We start from the raw sequence: 22,692 nt of genomic DNA, 5'->3' as shown, positions 1-22,692 counted from the left end.
CGCAGCTCGAGTGGTGTTTCGCGAACTACATCGAGTGAAGAGGTTCGTATAATCGAGGTATATTGTCTATACTGCTCGAGTTGGTCTTCATTACGTTTATATAGGGTGTTTTTTTCGAGCTATATAACTTTAGGTTGGCATTACTGTTCAAGAAGGCGACCGATTTAACAGCTGTCAAGTGATTTATTCTCAGTTTGGTTTGGCAATTCATCATGAATAGACTCACTCCTGAACAACAGAAAAATTGAGTGTTTGGTGCGCTTTATGGGCTGGTGGAATCATTGGTCCGTACTTCTTCAAAAACGATGATGGCCAGAACGTTACAGTCAATGGTGATCGGTATCGAGCCATGATTACTAACTTTTTCATTCCTGAATTGAACAACCATGATGTCCAGGAGCTGTGGTTCCAACAAGACGGCGCAACATGTCACACAGCTCGTGCCAAAATCGATTTATTGAAAGACACGTTTGGTGAATGCCTAATTTCACGTTTTGAACCTGTGAATTGGCCTCTAAGATCTTGTGATTTAACACCGCTAGACTTCTTTCTGTGTGGCTATGTAAAGTCATTGGTCTATGCGGATAAGCCACAAACCCTTGACCATTTGGAAGACGACATTCGCTTTGATATTGCCGATAAACGGCCACAAATGTTGGAAAAAGTCATCGAAAATTGTACGACCAGATTGGACTACAATCCGAGCCAGCCGTGACGGTCATATGCCAGAAATCATATTTAGAATGTAATGCCGCAAGATTATTTTGCGGATAAATAAAATTCATGTCAATCGAATAATCCATCGTCGTTTTATTGCAATTAAAAGTTCTAGAGCTCTAAAAAAAACACCCTTTATAACAAATAATTTCAATAACAATAACCAAATCAGTGTATTTTGATAATTCAATGACATTTCTCTGAGCTTGCCTCTTATTTTTTGGAGAACGTCCAAGAATCTTACTATGGAAATGATCCATATATGGTAGGAAACGAAACACCAAAACGATTATACCACGTCATCAACGGAATATCCACTTATCAATATGCCGTAACTATAGAAAATTTACGGATTCTTTTGGTTAATCAAAACATGGGTTATTCAATTGCAGTATTTGAAAATTGCTAAGTAACCAAAACAAACTTAACTTTTTGAGCGCTTTCCACTTAACAAACCAGTCAATCATTTCGCCACTGCACTATCGGCTCTCCCAAAAAAAAATATAACAGCAATTCAGAGAAAGTGTGTCAATGGAAAAAACATTATGTCTCTACTGGATTTTCATTTATTATGCATAACCCAGCATCTTTTTTTGCTTCGATTATAAATTCATAGATTCATTCAATCGGGTTGAGTTATGCGGTACTGATGATCCCTAACAAGGGTGAAACCGGTATATCATGACATGCCTTCTCCTTGGGTTACTTTCGATTATGATTCCTACGTTATATCGTGGAAATCTTCTGTTTGACAAAAGTTATGTTGATGGCATTTTTGCTGATACATTAACCAGATAAATAATTAATATCGTATGATATTATTACATACTTGACATTGTACTTCTTTTTCTTTTTGTATTTTCTTCAGTCATTACCAAGTATCAGCCATTTTATTTATTACTCCTGGAATTGTTTCGGTCAAATTGTGTATATTACAGTATGAACTGAGGGAGGCTTAATCCGACAGTGGATTGTTAGCTGAGAATGATGATGATGAAGACAGTATGAAGGTCAGAATTTTAAATTCCACAGCAAAAACAATATTGCTCCAACTGAAACATTACAAACGGCAACACTGTTCCAGAGGAGACATTGGCAAAACCACCGAGCGAGTTAGACTCGGTGACATTCGGTGGTATAGTGCTAGAGCCTAGACCGCAGCCTAGATGTCATAAATTAGGGTGGAATGGGGTTTCGTTAAGGGACGAGACGAAGGGGTTCCTTTACGATTTGGTGCGGGAGATTGTAGATACGATTTTCTTTTTCGATTCGAAGGACCCTTCCCCATATAGAAGAAACAGGGAAAATTCTTCAACGAGATTTATTTTTTAGGTTTTCTGCCCTTAGATCCTCACTTCGAACGATAGTTTTCTTACATTCAATTGAAAGTTGAAAGTAGTTTCATCTAAGAACATTTCAACCGAGGGAATATAATATGTTCGATTGAACTTCGAAGAATCCAAAACTATTTGAAATGAAAGGTAATCAATAATTATCTATGTATCCTGATAAAAGAGAGAGCGATCAGCATCAGCTTAGTAAGCAGAATTATAATCCTTCAGGCTCAACAGATTATTATCATTCAAATAGAAATTCATATGAAACAGAAAACAAGAAAATAAATTGAAGAATCAAAATTTCTATTATTTCCAGAGGAGAAATGTTGAAATTATTATAAAGAGAATTCCAATAAATACAACTCCAATTTAATTGTGTTCGTTTTTCTAATGGAGATTATAACAGTTTAAATTAGTTTCTTTCTGCAAATTTCATGGAAGGTACAAAAACCTCACCGACGAAATTTATATCGAGGCCAATTATTTATTACATCAATCTTTGGGCTCTGGTTTTCCTTGGACAGCAGTCTCAACTTATCTCAATCCAATCGAACATGAGCTGTGGGATATAAAGTGATGAAGACTAAGTACTTTGTACACTCCTGAGCCCAATGGGCGCAGATATAACGTTGATATAACGTTGTTAGCAACCGTGTATTATCAGTAAAAATGTTGCAGAAAATACCCTTTCTTTGCTCGAATTATTCTTTCAATATTTACCGTTGTTTTCAAAAGTACAATTACAGTTTTATTATGATATCAGAAGAAACGTTGATTGAACACTTTAATATACAGAGTGGCCACTTTTTTGATGGGATTGTATTGGTAAACCATAAGAGTTAGCGGTCAACTATCCAAATCCTAACCGCACTCGGCGTTGCTTGACTCCAGTGAACTGACAATTTCAGCGTGTTGTGGGAAACTTTGCTAGACTAGCAAAGAGTCTGCAAATATATATGATATAACCACTTAAGTAAATGGGTACATGTTTGGACTACATTACAAATGAATAATAGTTATTTATTTCAAACAGCCACATTTACAACAACTGTACAGTGAGTTGAAAAACGTCATAAAAAACTTAACTAAATAAGCACCTAAAAATTAACAATTGAAGTTTAAATATTCCTCTAAATTATAGGGTTCGATACCAACAAGAATATATAGAGAAATATCATTCTTTCCCTCCCAAGTAACTCAAAATTGCTTACTTTAAAAATGATGGATTTTTTGATTAATTGTTTGAGCAAAATTGAAAAGTGACCCTTCAATATGATTGTATTTTGCACGGGCTATCCGAATATGTGATCAGAAAAACTATCGAAAACGGACATAAACAGTTATTGAGGATAAACCATTTTTTCAACCAAAATAATTTCAAATTCGGCAGGTTTTCAAAATTGAAAGGTTTAGAAAAAATTTTGACCATTTTTTTTCATCTCAACTTCAGTTACTTTTTCGTAAATAGAAAATTTGTTGAGAGCTTCTGAACGATAATTTAATATTGAACACAAACGTGTATGTTACCGAAATAAAAGACAGAGAGTATGAATGATATGTTTATATTCAACACTCTATGGAAACATGATGATATAGTGATTAAAAAACTAAAACTAGTTTTTAAACTAACCGTTGAAAGAATACGTTGAATATAAAAGTGATTTTCAACAATAAAATTGAATAAACGTTGAATTAACGTACGTGTGCTCATTGAAAATAGTCTGTGGTGCAGTTAATGCCCTAAGTGCAAGTTATTTGAAACGAATTGCTACACGAAATAACGGACATTCTCATTTTGCTCCATCCTGTATTCAAAATTCGAAAACGAAGTTCCATCTAAGCTTTAGGTCCTAGAATCTGGTTGATTTCTCACCTTACCCCCTAGAATCTAAAAACCAATCTCACCCCAAGCCGTCAAGTGGCGCCAAATCAACAAAAACCAACAATTCCCGCTCATCTAAACTGCGAACGTATACGGGGGGATACCCAAAATTACAACGATAACCCTCCGCTAGTCAGGTGAGGTTCGCATATTCTCACCCCAATTTAACCGTGACATTTTGACTTTCGCCCCAGCGGTCCGAGGCATCCAAATCATCCCTGTTCCCGTTCCGAATTATATTACATATTCAGGGGGCGAAAAAACAATAATCGTTTCCAAATGGTAGAAAATTAAATTCTGGCTGAAGTGGAGGAGGCAGGGGGTAGTTTTCGTGGAAACGCGCCGTATATTAGCATCAGACGAAGTTTCGGGATGGAGGTTCGGGGGTGGCAATTCATTTTCTCGCCACCTTACCAGGCAAATATCTATGGCGGGCGAAGAAGCAATTCTAGACGGTTTGGGCAGATGCCAAGGGTTGGACTGGGGGTAATTGACCAGGAATATGTGCTGATGGGAGAAGAAGAGCCGGGAAATTGGAGTAGTGGATTCACCTTTTAGAGTTATACGGATTCCGGGAAGCATGTGCAGCTGCAATAGCGATAACTCTGAATAACGTGAGAGCGAATTATGCGGCGTATGCGACATTTCTTGAGTACTACGACTGGTGGAGAACATGGCAACTCTGCTGAAATGCGATTCTTCATTTTATTTTTCAAATGAAAACAGAAATTTCGAGAAGAATTTAGCAATAACAAATGTTGAACTTTTAACATGAAGCAGAAGTGATAATTCAAAAATGTTTGCGAATTAACGGAGAATATAATATTCCAAAGTTGTTAATAAAATTTTAATATAAAATTTTAGATTAGAAGTATTCGAAATATCTCGATGAAAGGAAATATTTGATGATGTTATGTTCATATTCTCTTAGTATTGTGTTCTGACTATTTTAGATGTTAATACTCCCCGACGACGTGAAGGATGAAGTTATCTTTATTGTAACTGGTCAAACTGTAATGGGAGGAATGTACTCTCAGTTCTAGCTGCGTTTGGTTCAGAATTAAAGGGGAAAAGGTTAAGTTTTTTTTTCAGTTTAGTTTTAGTCGTGTAAAATTTAAAGAAATTGTGACTGAGTCACATGTTTATTTTTCTATGTTGATTCTGTTATATGTTAAACTTCTTTCCAGGTATTTGAATAGTCTGAAAGGCCTTCGCAAAGATCTAAAAATAACTACAGCGTTTTGCAGAATCACCTTATTCCATAATTATACCATGTTGAGTTTCTCAGAAATGAATTTCCCATTTTTTTCCATGATTTCATTGAAGTTAGTTTTCGAGCTGGGTATTTATGGTTTCTGGTATACGAGCATCATCAACTGAACACGAAGTACCCTAGCAAAGCTTTGATGGAAAATGTTCAAAATGTAGGAAGAACTTTGCAATAATAAATATTCAAAACTGAAAACAGTTATCTAAATGAAATTTGCAGCCGACGATACTGGCTGAATCATGTTTCAGAGCAGAAGGACTTCCTGCTAAGCAGATACGTTTACCGGCCAGTAATGTAATCCATAATTGAAGATGATAAATATCTCTAAAAAATTAAAAATCTTAGCGATAAATGAAGATAATTTTTTTGTTCCAAAGTATCGAAAAAACTATTCAAATTATCAACGATGTTTTCCACTGTACGAGAGGTCTAATGGAGCGCCACTGATTCAATAGAAGGGGCAGCGAATACGTCAAGACGTAGGCTTGGTGGATCGGAACCTGAAATGCAACTAGGGCAGGGAAGGAGGGGAAAAAGGGTGAATCATAATAATTCAAACTCTCTCTCTGAAATTATTATTATCTAATTAATCTATCGAACAAGATGGATGACTGACCATCGACGGCTGTCAGAACATATTCTAGGGATGTAGAAAATATCCACCATACCGTACGATAACCTCAAACAACATTGCAACGATTTTGCACGCTTCATTCCATGTTACGCTACTGGAATTTTTGAAGACGCGGTAATTTGTCAATTAATCGTATAATATCGTGTACTATCGGTCGGAACGCAGATGCGCGTTTCTAGAGAGAATTTTCTGAAAGATTTTCAATGATGATTGAGACTCCAGCAAGAATAAGTACGTCAGATTTAGATTTCAGTCATTATTAATTTAATTTGAGACTCGGAATCTTATTTATCGGCGAGAATTGTGTCGGGATTCTCGGTAAGTGTTAACATGAATATTAGTATTCAACAAGTAATAATCTCACCAGAATGAATCAATTTAATTTGAAACAGTAGTTTTTTTTTAGAGTCATCCATCTTGTCGAAACGTATTTCAGGTTTGGTAGAATTCTTTTTGTGTCAAATAATGTCAGCAAAACTCCTTCTCAGGTTTATTTGATAATAAATGTAATGATTTCTTTGTAATTTCTCGGTTAGAAATCCGAGAAGGAGTTGTAAATTCAGTTAACATATTCTGATATCATTTTTGTTCATTTTCTCAAAGCACCTCCCGTGGGATTAGAACGAAGAAAACCTCCCGTGGGATTAGAACGAAGAAACCTCCCGTGGGATTAGAACAGGAACCTTTCTTGGGATTGAAAAATATCAAGAACTACTTCCTTGAGATACAGAATTAGGGATAGTACGTATGTTAGACCACTTTACTCTCTGAATCTGAAAGAATTCCTGCGAAATACCTGGCATTATCACACCAACTTCGTTGAATGAGGACTGGAGTACTATAGCTTCCTGATAAGAATTGGTGTTCAGAAGGCTGAAGATAATATACAGAAGAGGTTCCATCCTAGTGGCAGAGTGGCTCATTTAAAATCGTTTCAAGTTAAGTTTCTATTTTATTATTTGTTTGGAGTGAAAAGGATCGATCATTGTATATTTTGATTTTATTAAATTTGTAAAAACCTGGGTAGGAGTTTTGTTGCCAAATAAGCCAAACCACCCCTAGAAATTAGTCCTTAGAGTCTCATGGGCAATTGTAACGTTACAACATATAACCGTGACAAAATATGTCCCCTGTTTCAAGAGAAATTATAATACCTATTTCATTCGTAGCTTTTATCTCTATGTTTACTTTGAAGACCAGCGTTAACTAAAGTCTTCTCATCAGCTTTTCTTTTTAAGGGCATAAGGACCTACAAAAAACGATAATAACATTTGAAATGTACCGGTAAAAGTATTTTAAATGGAAAATATTTTCATGATTATTATATTCACGATGCCATCTACCTTGAAACTTACTATTTTCGTTCGACAGATGGAGTTTTATACTGCACAAACTCAATAGTTTCTCATCATCATAATATGCGAAAAAAGGCGTGAACTCTCCTGTAAGCCTCAAAAAACCCAAATTCAAAGTCGAAAAACATTCCAGTAAAACCGCACCGTATCCCCACCTTCACCCCTCTGACTACCCTCACCTCCCAATTCCAGCTCCCGCCTGCCTCGATCGGGTTGAGGCATATTAACGAGCCGTTATTACCTCGCGAAGGCGAGAGGTCAATTTATATGCCCCACGAGATCTTATCCGCCTAACATAAAAGAATAATCGCTTTTGAAATGTAATGCCTCCGCGAAATGTCGAAAATAAAAAGAACGCCGGCTAGATTGGCTCCCCCTTCGGAACAAATGGAACACATAACTGTCTGAGCGTTTGAAAAACAAAGGAGAAATGGAGGTGAAAGTCGCGGGGCGGCGGGAAGGGAGGTGGTCTGAGACGGAGAGGCATTATCGGAGGCGGTGAAAACATTGAGTTGTTATGACTTGAGAAATGAACCCTCGTGTGAGTGGCTGTGTATGATTTTGAAGAGATGAGAAGAATTAGGAGAGCAGTGATGTGGAGTTTTGAGCTTTTGAGTGCTCGTTCATTCATGCGACAATTGCATCTTTGGAGATTACACAACTGTTTATAAATAAATATGTGATCTGCAAGGGTACAATTGGTGCATTAATAAGAAAACTACCAAAAGCTCCTAACTTTATGTTAGTGCTTAAATTAGTTTTTTCTTGATATTTTAGTTGAAAATTTTATAGTTTTGAAGACTACAAACATAAAATTCCGTACGAATATTGAAATTATTGATTTATCTGAAGGGTTCTTCAATATGAGCTTTTATTTTGAGATTCCCGAAATCTGTGGATCTGTCACTTTCGCAATTGTCATCTTTTGACGTTTGACAAGTAAAAACTTCGCCATTACTAAAAATGGAACATGCCTCAACAATGCTTTGGAATTGTAAAAAAATGGTGAACATTTTGAAGTCACTTTCCTCAAAACTAATACACTTTTGGTGAAGCATATTCTCGGCCGGCAATAGTGAAACTGGTGGAGAAGTTTGAGCTGTTTTATTATTTGAACTGGGGTCGTTGTGGCGCGGTAAGCCTTCCAGGAACTGTGGCCAGGTAGATCTTTTGGTCTCTACCCTACTCATTCATGGAAACCCAAGGAGGTCATCAATGACGTTAATAAAACTAACAACCTCCTTAGGCGCCTTGGCCGTTACCTCTCGGGTATCCAGGACCGGCATCCCCATATGAATGGTTCTCAGGCCAGCCAGCTCTGGACACTTGCATACCATGTGTTCGGCTGTTTCTGCTTCCGATCCACAGAGCCTGCAAATCTCATCTGCTGACTTTCTCATACGGTACAAATGATGTTTGTACCGACAGTGCCCCGTCAGCAGTCCCACCATTACCCGAAGTTCGGCTCGTGACAGCTTAAAGAGCTTTTAGGCGTAGGTAGGTGAAATCGTCACGAATTTCTTGGCCTGAGGAAGTCCAGTGATAGTCCAGTGGGTTATCCTGTTATTCCACTCCCATTGCTGGACCGCAGCCTTATATTGGTCACTTCCTAGACCACAAAAAGGTACAGGTCCAGCATGTGTTGGCCTTGATACACTTTTTGCAAGTTCATCGGCTTTTTCATTTCCTTCAACACCGCAGTTCCCTGGTACCCATAGTAGAGTCCCTTTATTGCCTCTGAGCAGTTGCTTTAAGGTGTTTAGGCACTCCCAGGCCAACAGAGACGATTCCAGGGATCTCAGCGTGGTCTGACTGTCCGTGGTGATGTAGACATTAGCTACCTTGAGGTTCATTTCAAGAGACTCCTGAGCGCTTACGTAAACAGCCAGTATCTGGGTCTATAAAATAGAGGGCTCAGGATCTTTAGAGATCCTCAGTTTAGGTCCATATATCCCAATGCCAGTACCTCTCTGATTCTGATCCATCAGTGAACCATATGGATGAAGTTTTGCCCAAACGAAACTTATTGCACTAGGACGTTCATTTATGACCGTTTCAAAGGGCGTTTCAAAATCGAAGATGGTTGACATAACATCCGATGGTTTTGCCAAGAGGTTTGAATCTAGTTGATTCAATTTCCTCATATGTCCAACTCAGTTTCCAGGTAGGAGCTTTCCATTGAGAGAAATTCTCACCTCGTTTCGACCATGACCGTTTTCGCTTGACGTAGTTGAAAGTAATCCACATCGCATCACCAGCCACCTACAACTTCGAAAATGGACCGATTTTTTTGCGATTCAGCAGAGATTCCGAATCCCCGAATACAGTCAATGAAATCAAAATTACCCGAAATTTTTTCAAAAAATATTGTATCGGAACAATGGATTTATTTCGAGAATGACTTTCAATGGCACAATTGTCGTATGAATTGATGAACGAACTCTGAGTTGTCGACTGTATTTTCTTTTACTTGTTTCAAATATTACCAGTTATTTTTCCTGATATTCAATAAGTTGTATCTATAATCCTCATTTCAAATTCAAACCTTGAAGCAACTACACTTCGCAAAAAAATTAACGCACATTTTGGAAATCTCAAATTTATTCTACAACTGAAGGTGTTCTCAATGATAATTATTTTTATCAGAATTATGCATGCATATGTTATCCACTTTCAACGTTTTTCTTCAATATAGATGTTTTTTCCCAGCAGGAATAAAAAAAGATGAGATTATTAGATTTTGAATGTATTGGCTCCATTCTGAAATCAGTTGTTCTCGATCAATTCTAGTGATCAATAGTTTTTCTTTCGTTTGAGTTTCTACACTCGATCGCTATGCAACGCGAAACACGCAATTTGACCCAAAAAGAATGTGCCCAAGCGGTAGTTTTGCGAGAAGAACCGCTCGCCTCATTCAAAATCAGCTTGAGCTGATGCTGATGATGGGATGCAAATTAGCACTCAATCTTTGACTGGTCGCACAGACCTAGTGGTCGTTGATAATGGGGCTATGAATGCTGATAGGTATAAGGAACATTTTTGAAGAGCATGTAGTGCCATTTGCCCCATACATTGGTGAAAATTTCATTTTTATGGACGATAATGCCAGACCCCATCGTGCGCGCATCGTTCAGGAGTACCTTGAAGAGGGTGAATGGAATGGCCAGCAAGAAGTCCAGATCTCAATCCGATTGAGCAGGTTTGGGACAACCTCAATAGAACGCTGAGAAGTTCAGAAAATTATCCAGCTACTGTTAATGACTTAGGAATCCAACTCAGAGAAATCTGGGAAGGATTAGATCAGAACATTTTAAGATCACTCATTTTGAGTATGAACCGTTGTTGCCGAGCTGTAATTAACGCAAGGGGTGGAAATACCAAGTATTAAATCACTTATCAGCATTCTAGTATTTTGAAAATTGTTTATTTCCCTTCACATAAGATTCGGTGAAATCCTGAATTCCATTTAATGTGTTTTGTTTCGTTCAAAACTTTCCCGAGAAAACATAAAAAATAAGTTATAAAGTCAAGTAGAGTTAACTTTCATTAAAATTGAGATTTTCAGAATGTGGGTTGATTTTTTCGCGCAGTGTATAAAACGAGTAGTATTGGAATATCTGAAATATCGAGCGAAACCGATTATCATGCGCCGCCTCTGTCTCCCCAGTCACTTTGCTACATTAGTCTGCACTGATGAAAGAGTTGATTGGCTGTCACCTTCGCGAATCGCTCCTTACGGAAAAATCGAACCTGAAGAGGTTTTTCCCAGTCAAATAAGGGCGCCCCCTCTCCCTCCAACTCCTCTCTCCGTCCACCCATCCGATGTTTGAGAAGTTGAAACCGACTTCGATACGGATCCGGGCGAATAATCTCCTCCGTCTCATGAAATTGTGTTTGTTTAATCTGAATTGTAGATGGTTCTTTTATATTCGACAGGAAATTTGAATATATAATGGCGGGCGGAAGGCATAAATGCCGATTCCCGTTATGAATCTCTTTGAAAATCCAGCTTTTTTTCCTAAACGTCCGGAATTTTGAGTTCCTGCCACCGGAGTGAGGCAGAACTATGCTCGTTAGAGAGATGAGAAGGAGGAGATTGTTGGAGTATATAAAAGTTTTAATTGGGGAAGAACTTCTCGATAAAGAAAAGTGGGTAGAGGAAATATTTCTCTTGTTTATGGAGACGCGACTTGAAGGAACTGGATCCAAAAGGAATAAGGGCTCTTCCAGGCGATTAAGATAGAATTCCCAATTAGCAAGTCATAATACGGCGAAATTTGAGGCGTTTAAATTCGTTCGCCAAACATTTTTTTTCCATTTGGGTAAATTACAGTGGAACTCATTTGGATGTTGGTTATGACGAGGAAGATATGAATTTTTCTGCGAGAGAAACGAAAAAATGGATTAAAAGATATAATATACCCAAAGTCATTCGGAAGAGGCCAGAATATTTCGATTCTACGAGGGTTGTCCATGTTTTCAGAAAATCATTTCAGCTAGAGAAAATTATGCCCAATAGTACCATCAAAATCAAATGTACTCCGATATTTAGCGGAGTATCGTCTCTGGAAGTTAATACCCCATCAGAATGCGATGATCAGTATCCTTGAAATACAAACGAAAATATTGGTGTTACAAATGGTAACTAACGAGTCACTACGAATGCAAAAAGATTTTTTCATTCTTGGAAAAAAAAGGTGGTCACTTATGATAATTTCTTCTTCTTCTTCCTTTAGCTAGGAAATTCTCCCTGTTTGCTAGGCCTTGGCTTCTACTCAGTAGATGAGGAAAACCAACTTTGTCCCCATCTCTTCGGTAGGCGTCCAGGTGTTCTTTTTCCATTTGGTGGTTTATGTTGCAGATGTATACAATTCTATCTAACGCCATCCTGTCAACATGGTCTGCCCATTCCCTCCTGCTTTGCCTACTCCACTTGACAACATCCTGAATACCTAACCTTTCTCTTATTGACTTGCTGGTCTGTCTATCTCTCAATTCCCCTCAATATCTTTATTTCTACCGTTCTGAGCTTCTGTTTGGTTTTCTCTGTTTCCACAAGGGTTTCTATGGCGTAGGTCATAATTAGACGTACCATTGCTTTATAAATTCTCACCTTACTTCCTTTGAGCATGTATTTGTCTTGCCAAACCATTGTGTTCAGATATCCAGTTATTTGCGCTGCCTCAATAGCTTGTTGTCGGTCTTCTGCATAGAGATCATTGTAGATGGTGATCTTCATGTTGTGTTGTTTGCTGACAATTGCTCACTTATCGGAAACACAAATAATTCATGAATTTTGAAATAGCTGTCACCTTTGATTTATGTTGAATCATCTTATTTTGAGCTCAAAATTCTATAGATGAATTATTTTTAATTAGTTATTACACATCCTGTATATACATATAAATCAATCTTTTTGCTACAGAGGATTTAGTTGAATAGCTCTTCTAGACTTCTCCCTTTTCATTATTAATATTATCAGGAGGAAATTATATTCCAGAATATTATAACAATGGAAAATAAACAGATAACACTCACGTAATATTTATTCTAAGAAAACAAAAAAGGCTTAACATAACAACCTCTGCGTAGGAAATTCTATATCGAATAGAACGAGTGACTGAACTGGCAAGCAAGAAAAGAAGTAACAATTATTTCAAATAAATGCCAGTAACAACCAATTGATCCTGTTGAAGCAGCAGGTTGCAGGCGCACTATGGCGTATATTTCTCTGTATTTTTTCTATTAATTTGCCTTGCCTTTACCTCTGAATAGACGTATTTTTTGACGTGACGGGAAACACACAACAGATCCATATGGAATCAAGTTTAGAATTCACAGAATCACGTGGGAAACTTCCACCCTGGTAAGCATCCTCTGATTACAAGTGAACTTCACAGATGTGTTAATAAATTATATTCTTATTCTATTGGAATTCAGTCAGTAGAAGTTTGAGATGGATTTAACTACCATGAAAATAAACGTTAATTTATTTCCTATGAAATACTGATTCTAATTGAGTTGAAAATATAACAAATATCTCGAATAGAAACCAAGGTGTACCGGAATATTTGAAACAATCATTTTTCATAACTATAGAACGAATCAAGATCTATGATGTGGTTTCTGATATCTTCTTCTTCTTCTTACGTTAGGCTAAGGTCTTTCGCAGTTGGGATGATGAAGACCAGCTTTCATACCATCTTATAGCTGGTCCTTGATGATTTTTCATCATATTTATAGTCATATAGTTCTCGAGATGCTTTGAGTGAGCATCGAATTAGGGACACCCCGTACTTACTATGGATCTTGCAATATGTAGTCTATGTCAGAATGTTAAAATTGTTATGCTATAAGGTTGTTAATCAAAAATTAAAATTGACGTTCTGCTGAGAAACATCCAAAGTTTCTTACTTTCTCCACTCACTGAATTGTTTTCCATTGTTTTGGCAGCTTTTGGTACTCTGTATTCTTTTGTCTTCTATTGTGAATTTCATTTCTGAATATATTTCCTGAGAAGTTAAATTTCAAAAAAATTATAAAAAACCACCCTCATGAAAAAATTTCAAAAAACCATTGTTTTCCAATTCTTACATGAAGTTGATTGAAGAATATCCACTATTTTAAATCTTCACGATTCTTCCAGATACAAACGGATCCTCTGATACTTCTAGAGTCGTCAATCGTCATATCAAGTTGCTAAGAAAATTCACGTTTCAAATTCACTACAATCACTCTTCCTGTCTGTGAACTTTCCCGAAGCGCCAGATTACCTAATATCTCTGTGCGGGGCGCAAAAGAGATAGGGAAGTGAACGGAATTGTCAACCCAGTACGTAACAAAGAGAGGCCTGAGCAGAGATAGCAATCATCCATTTTGGGATCACACAATGCTCGAATTAAGCAGACAGCAACAGATGCCATCTGGAGGAAGACGAAGATGAATGTGCGTTCCCCAGATTGACGTGTAAATAAGAAAATAACCTATTTTGGCTTTTATCGAGGATGTTTTCCACCGCACCCACCAGTGGCGGAGCACCTAAATTGCGGAAATTCTCACAAAACCCTTTAGAACAAACTGATCTTAGGTAAGTGACGCAAAAAACAAAATTTTCTCTAACAGAAAGAAATCAAGACATGAATGCCTCAACAAAAATGATTGGTTCTATTCCTGAAGCAAATATTAGTTGCTTTTTTGTTTTTGGTAGTTGTCCAGGTTATCGTAATATGGGAAATAATTAATAATAATAATTCCCTCGTTTTACACAATGGATATTGCACATCAGTTTTATGCTATGTTGACTAGATAATATTTCTCAATACTCTTGATATAATTTCTTCATGATTACCTATGAAATTCAACGTCCGACCCTTTTTTGGGTCTACCAACACAATTATACTAACTGAGAAAGAAAGTGCAATACCCAGAAGGAGCTATTTAAATTTTAATTTTTTTTTGGTGAAACATAGGTAGTTTTTTTAATTTTACAACAAATCAGCTGTTCGATGAGATCTAAAGTCGATATTTAGTTGTTGTTGAAATGCCTAGAGCACGTGTACGCGGAATTTATCGCCAGATAAATGAATTTGAAAGAGGTCGAATTATTGGTCTTCGGGAGGCGGGATAGTATTTTGAGAAATCGCTAACCGTACGAACAGAAATCCTACTACTGTTATGATATGTTGTCAAACGTGGTTTGAGAATGCCCAAAATCGAAGAAGAGTAGGCACCGGACGTCGAAGGGGCTCAAATGAAGTTCAAGAACGACGTCTAACACTCATGGCCATTAGAGACCGATTTGCGCCAACTCGATCTTTGGCTGATGATTGGTTAGCAGAACAACGTCATCCTGTAACTTTCCGAAGGGTTTACCGTCAGATAAGGTCTTTTGGAATACAGCATTATGGACCCCATCTTGTGTCAGCTGACGGTTGGGTATCGCCAGCAACGATAACAGTAGTGTAGAGAACGTCAACATTGAAATGTGGAATGGCATTAGGTCGTCTTTTCTGATGAATCTCCATTCTCCTTGGATGCACATGATGGCCAAAGAAGGGTTATATGACGTCGGGGAGGAAGACGTGAACCTAAGTTTGATGTTAAGCGTCATGTACACTGGACAGTATAGGCGTTATGGTATGGCGTGCTATTGCACATGCAAGTAGATCACCTTTAGTCTCTATTCGAGGTAACAAGACAGCGCTGCATTACCTTCAAGAAATAATGGAGCTATATGTTCTCCCTACCATAACCGGCTCGAGAATCCAATATTTCAGCAAGAGAATGCCTGACCTCATGTTGCCAGAGTTAGTTTAAACTTTTTCGAAGCGACCCATGTGAATCTTTTGCCATTGCCGCCCAGATCCCCCGATCTTTCGCCCATAGAGCAGGTTTGGGAAAAAAAAAGGTCGAAGGCTTGGAAATTTACCCCAGTCCCCACGGACTTTGGCGTCTCTGAGACATGAAGTACAGGTAGCTTGGGATAGTATGCCTCAAAAGAAATATACCATCTTATAGCTTCAATGCCGAGACGTGTTGGGGAGTGTATAGATAATCATAACAGATATACATAGATAGATAGATAGATATGCATAATTAACAAATTTATTTAAAGAAAATTGTGAATCCTTCATTTTTTCCATAATTAACTTCTTGCTATACTATCTGTTTCACCAAAAAAAATTAAAATATAAACAGCTTCTTCTGGGTGTTGCAGTTTCTTTGTAAGTCAGTATATTATAAGCTGCACCTATTCAAAAGTGTTTATTAGTACTAAAGTAAGCACAAGAACTTTTTTTTTGAGAATCCGTAATCTCGACAAAAAAACACGCATAATCAATTCAGGAAACCAATATTTTGCCATTAACTATTCTACCCTTCTCACAATACACCGATATCAATAGGAATAATATAACCAAACATTTTCTACTCCTTCGACTATGGCACTGCTATCTAATTCATAAATACTAGCATCTATCGAACATCGTCTATCATTATGAGGTGAACCCTGATCCATATTCGATATGAATACCGTATTTGGCTATATTTGACACCTTACACGTCATTATATAGTCATCAATCATGCGATAAAGACGATTTTGCATAAATCCGATCCTAGATTTATTACTTTTTGCAATAATGAAAGTGAAAATATTCATCTGGGCTTAATTTATGACTTGGAGGCCTGTACCTCATTTGAATGAGAATATTTTTCAGAATTGGCCTCTATTGTACTCGTATATTTCTCAATGAATATAGAATATTTTTGTCGGAAATCGCATGGTGTATCGATAAGAGGTTGAAAGACGATTAGTATTCCGAAGGGGAGAGTTTCTTGATTGTATTCTGGAAGAAAGAAATTTCAATATTGCAAATTTTGTTTGGCGTATGAAAATGGGTCGAATCGATGTAGCTTTATATCCCTATCTTGCCAAATAATAAACTGGTTGAAGAAAAATTCCTTTTTGAATAAATAATAATGATATATTCATTCGCCAGTACTAAATATAACTTATGACAACAATGAATGAAATAAGGTTTAACTTCTCATAACAAAATCGAATCAAATTATTACTAATTTGCAAAACAAAAACGCTAGGTATATGGCAACTTGTAATCAATATGTTCTCTCATAAGCCCTGAAAATTAATCAAAAAACTTAAATCAACTTCTCGAAGTTACAAATCAATTATTGCAATAGTTTATTGACCTGATAAATACAGAAAATTCGATATAAGCGAAATTTACTTACTTCCATATATTAGGTATACAACTTTGCTCCGACTGTAGAAGTAAGTGGTAGTCCAAATAAATAGATCGTTCAGATCTTCTTTTTTTTGTTTAAAGTCCGGAATTTACATTCCCTTCGCCTCTAATTTCATTTCTCCTATTTTCTGCTGTTGTCTGGTCGGGAGGCTTTCCTTCCTACTTCATGTCACTTTTTCTTCCATCTTCTTTGAAAGAGGTATTTCCTCTTATCGGTCTTTATTACCTTTGTATAATTGTATAATCTGTCTTAATTCCTTATTCTCGTGCTCTTTCAGCGTCTCTATTGTCTTCTTTCTTTGTTCATTGACTATTTCTTCAATAGTTTCAATTTTCAGTTCTTCTCTGATTTGCTGGTTAGTTATATACCATGGGGCGCCAACCGCTGTTCTTATTACTGAATTTAGTGTACCTTGCAACTGATCATTATTATTATCCTTCGTATTGTACCAGGTAACTCCTGCATATGTAATGCTTGGTATTAGCACTATTTTTATTATCTTCAGCTTGTTTTCTGAAGAAAGTTTACTTCTAGGGTTGAGCAATAGGTACAATCTGCCGTGCAATTGCCTTGTCTTTTTTCTGTTTTCTTCATCAGTTCGTTAAAATTCATTCTTTCATCCAGTATTACTCCCAGATATTTTGCTTCCTTTTTTCATTCTATCGTCTGGTTTTCTATTTTGACGTTTCCTGCTCTCTCTTTCTTTACTGTTGTTCCTCCGAAATAGATTGCAACTGTTTTCGATGTGTTCACTTTGAATCTCCATTTCTTCAAATATTCCATTAGTAAATAGATCGTAGATGTCATACAAAAAGCTTAGGTTTTCGTAAACATAACGCCATCGCAATATAAGTCGATTTGTATTTGCATCGCAAAGTTATTCTAGATTAAACATGTCAGCTTACGAGCCAACTTCTCGTCATTTTCATAGAGGTTTCATTCTGTTTTAATATGAAAAATCTGCGGCTGAGGCTCATCGAATGCTCTCAAATACCTATGGTGAGGCCGCTATCAGTGAAAAAACGTGCCGATAGAGGTTTAAACGATTCAAGAACGGTGATTTTGACGTCGAAGACCAGTGCAAAAGAAAGAGAAGTTTTTCGAAGATGCAGAATTGGAGGCATTACGTGATGAACACTCGTGTCAAACGCATCAAGAATTGGCAGGATCATTGGGAGTCTAACTTTTGAGAAAAAGTTTCCACTGGTTAGTTTCTGGACCTATTATGTTATGTTATAAATTTCTACCGCACCTTGAACTTTCTCATATGCATACTGCAAGTCCGCTTCTTATGAATTTTCCTGAAATGCTGCTGACCTAGTTGAACATTACTGCTTCTTCTTCTTCTTCTTCTTCTACATATTTTAGGACGGTGGCTTGTATTTCTCAATTATTAATACTGCTTCGATAAATTAAATAGAGTAAGATTTTCCTTCAGAATGCTTACTATAAATATTTTCTCGTTAATTGCATTTCACACATGAAATTCGAATACCTACTATCTTAGAACTAGAACACACCAACTAGGTACTAGTTAATTTCAGCGTTTTGTCCGAATCCACAAACAATATCTCCAATTTTCCAGTCCGAGACCAGAAAGCCTCGATCGGACACGAAAGAACGACCAGCAGATTGAAAATTTCGACACAATGGATGGCCAGAACAACGGATCAACCTTCTCCTACAGCTTTCAAACTCCCAATACGTGACCTAAAACGAGCTGATGTTAATTCATTGTCGATCCACCGTGTCGCTCAGGATCCCGGATATCGAAATCTACGGGAATAACTTCGAATGAAGAGAAACCAATGTATTCTGCCAAAGAACGTGGAAGAGGATGTAATTTCAACTCAAATAAAGCTCAACTCGTATTCAGCGGAATGAGTATCTGAAGAATAAGGCAAAAAAGGAGATCGAGGAAGGTATTGGAAGCGGCTTTGATTATTGGGCAGAAAAGTCCGGAGATTCGGGAATTTTCTAGAGCAGTCGAGTTGAAATGAAAAGTTTACAATTATAAAGACGCCATTATGAACTATGAACAATCAAAATTTCACAACACTGCTTTCACATCAACACAACGATGAATGGTGTTTCATCAGAGAAAAACTAGATTTATGTAGATAATGCAATTTTTTTTGTGCCATTTGTAGTAATGATTGGCGACAACTACATCAAATTCCTTTTTGTGTGGTGTGAAAAACATCCCTTTCCTTATATTCTTCATTCGCAAGTGTTGTCTCCTTCCTGGTTTTGTTTTGTCTCTATTTTTCCCTTTATGAACAATTGGAGCAAATGATACTGACAACCGCTCAGTTTGTGTCCAAAATGGGCCATTTTCCGCCTTATAAAAGATGTGAATAGCTTCCTATCTGCGCTAACACTGTCTAGCACCCTCTTATTCAACACTTTATCTAACGAAGAAATCTTGAGCTTTCTGCCAAAGACCCACATTTCAAATTCTTCGATTCGCATCAGAGTTGACAACTTAAGTGTCCAGGCTTCCATAACATATAGAAAAACAGAGTTAAACTTATTACATATTTTCCTGGCAAGAATGCTTTACATGGAAGTCTCTTCATTCGCTGAAATGCTTATCTCGCTTACTCTATTCTTGATCTAAGACAGGATGAGACTGGATCTAGACTGTTATCCAGCATCTCAAATACATGATTATGTTCACTTATTTTATGTACCTGCTCTCTAGAACCATGTTGATCTTTTATTATTGGTCTTCGAGAACACTATGACTTTTATCTTTTTTAGATTAATTGATATTAATATAAATAATAATCTTCTGTGAGGATTCCTCGCTGTCTTCAAATATGAAGATTCTTCAACATATTACGAATGAGGATAATTGAAAATAATTTATTATTTGTTAAGTAGTTAATCTAATTCTAATTCTCTTCTCCTTCTAAGTGTTTCCTCTAAATGAGATTGGAGATCAACCGTTAAGATGATAAAAATACTTGATGATATACTGGAGGCGCTAGACGGATGTGAGAAGATGTTAATTACATGTTTACAAAGGCTGATGACAGATTAGACCACGACATTCTGCCGACAAAATTGGGGAGCTGTGACTTCTGAAACTTTTTAGGTGTTACCTGAAAGATAGGTAACAAGAAGTTGAATGTCAGGGTAAAAAATCAAGAAGAGAAAAAATAACGCAGGGGGTACCACAGGGTTCCATACTTGGTCCGGTACTCTTTATTATAGACCTGAACATGCAGAACAGTCGGCAAGGAAAGTAAGTGACGTATGCAGATGATGCGACCATTATCAACAGGGCCAAAAAGATTGTAGTTTAAGTCTGATATCTGGAGATGCTTCGAAAACTGTGGCGGAGTGGCTTGGAGTACAAATCCTGGGAATAAATATAAACAAAACATAGGAACTTTCTTTCTATACCAAGAAACGCCCAAGTTCAAACAGTTTTTTGTTGCTGGGAGAACATATTTAGTCACTATGTGGTAGACATTCGATAGCTTCTTTCATGGTGCGTAGAAAATACCAGATATATGGACAGCAGAAGGCTATACTCACATACCATACCCATCTTTTCATTGCGAGATATCAGAATATGAACTATTATTATCATTATTATTTTAAATGATATCCTGGTATGGGAAAGTTCATGTCTTCTTCTTCCTCTTATTATGGGGCAGAGTCTAGGGAAAAGATCAAATTTGAAAAAGAGATGAGGAAGATCCTTAAAGAGAATTCGTTCCATATTCTCACAGAATTTTTAACTGACAAATTTTGAGTTTTCATTTTATTAGTATGGAGTTGTTTGTATGTGTGAGAACTTTATTTTTCATATTTATACTGACGTTCCTTGTAACTTTGCGGAAGGATAGTAAACTACCATGACTATGACTTTGGCGTAACCTGCTCTATCTTACTCACCTAACACGAAATGTGAATAGAATGAGCCATAAAAGCATTGTTGTAATACGAATTTCAAGTTCTTCAATTATTCCAAAATCCTATTAGCCCATTCGTGATATATCCTTAAATTTCTGCAGAAATCCCAAAGAAAAATAGCGGCAACACTGCCCTCACTCGGCTCACTAGACTGTCAACCCGATACGCCATGGCTTACCAGGATGGCACGGGGAATTCAATAACAATTCCCATCCAGCCAGACTCGATACGGTGTGCACTGGTAATAAATAATTAAAGGGGGCTCCAGAGGGCATCTCACCTGCCTCCCTCCCCTCCCTCCGGGTCCCCTCCTAACAAATGGGGCAGCGCAAGCCGATTATAAAGGCCGTCCCGATAGATAAATGGCAGATAGGTAAGGTCGATCCGGTAAATTACTTTTGCCGCGGATGTTGAATTAAAAGTGAGTTAGTCTTCGACATCGCCCGATTGCTTTTCTTATTGCCTGTTTCCCTCTTTTATAGCGAAACTTGGAATTGGACCGAGATGGTGAGGGATTTTGGCCTGAATGGACTGTTCGTTTGGAAAGTTTCTCTTTTTGGGAAGTGATGCAGGGCAGACGACGACGACGGTGATTCATGTGTTGAGATGAAGGAATAGGGGCGAAATAATGACTTTGGGGGAAATACGATGTTCTGGTGGGATTGGGGAAGGGAAGGGATTTTCTGAAGATTAATCAAATCAAGTTTATTCAGGTGACGTTATCCAGATTTTTTTTTGGATGGGAGACTATAGGCTAATCTTATGGTGTGTAGCATCAATTCAAACATTTAATCAACCAAAATAATCAAATCAGTTCATCTAATAATTGGTGTTACTACTAGTATCACACGAATCAGAAACAGTATGAACAAACAAAAAACAAGTTTCTCCTCACAGTATATTTCAAAGATTCAAAATCAATATTCGATTAAAGGAACCTATGAGAATTCGATTGTATACTCCAATATGAGTTCTGAAATTAGGTTTTTTTGTCCGTACCACCCAAGAAAATATTGCAAGCACGGAAATAGTTATTTGTTTCAATAAGCAGCAAAGAAGTAGCTCACAAACTGACATCTAATTTATTTATATAATCTATCGACTTCAGGATCGCTAAGAAATTCAATCAGTTTCTGAGCGAACCTAGAGTTATTTAGCTAGAAGAAATGGTAATTTGTCAAAAACCTATTTCTAGTTGGTAACTAATTAGTAAAGTTTTTTGTTTCTATTGCAGGTTGTGCTTATAGGTTATGGATTTAATGGTTACTTCGAGGAGATATATACTAAATTGATTGAAAATTGTTGATTTCAAGAATATGGGTACCGCCATTTTAATAATTTGTTATTAAAAACAGCAAAAAAAAATCGAAACTTCGGAGTAGCAGAAAAAATTTCGACATCGTTGACAGTATCAGAGTATGCTGGTATAATCAGGAGCTCTCTCTTTGTTAATTGTCAAAAAGTCAAATGCTCTCTCCACAGAGTTGACATAATTAAAATGGGAAATATGAGACACCAAATAGCAACATTCCTAAATTTATAGAACAATATTGAAAGTTAGTGTCGCAGATATAACAATAGAATTGGCTGGCATTCGATATATTGATGTTTGAAAGTATCTGCCAGAAGACAGCAAAGTTGTTATAGGAATTGTAATTCATAACCCACCTAGAGACTCACGGTTGGCTTGATTTTCAAGCTACTTGTCTTGAGCTTGACTTGATTTCAAGTCAAGCTCAAGTCAAGTAGTAGTTTTTCAATCTGAAGTCAAATATTTATTTATCAAGTATTTGAATCATATCAA

Source organism: Harmonia axyridis, chromosome 7 (assembly GCF_914767665.1).
Source record: "Harmonia axyridis chromosome 7, icHarAxyr1.1, whole genome shotgun sequence".
Taxonomy (NCBI): Eukaryota; Metazoa; Arthropoda; class Insecta; order Coleoptera; family Coccinellidae; genus Harmonia; species Harmonia axyridis.
Note: the sequence above shows the minus strand (reverse complement) of the source record.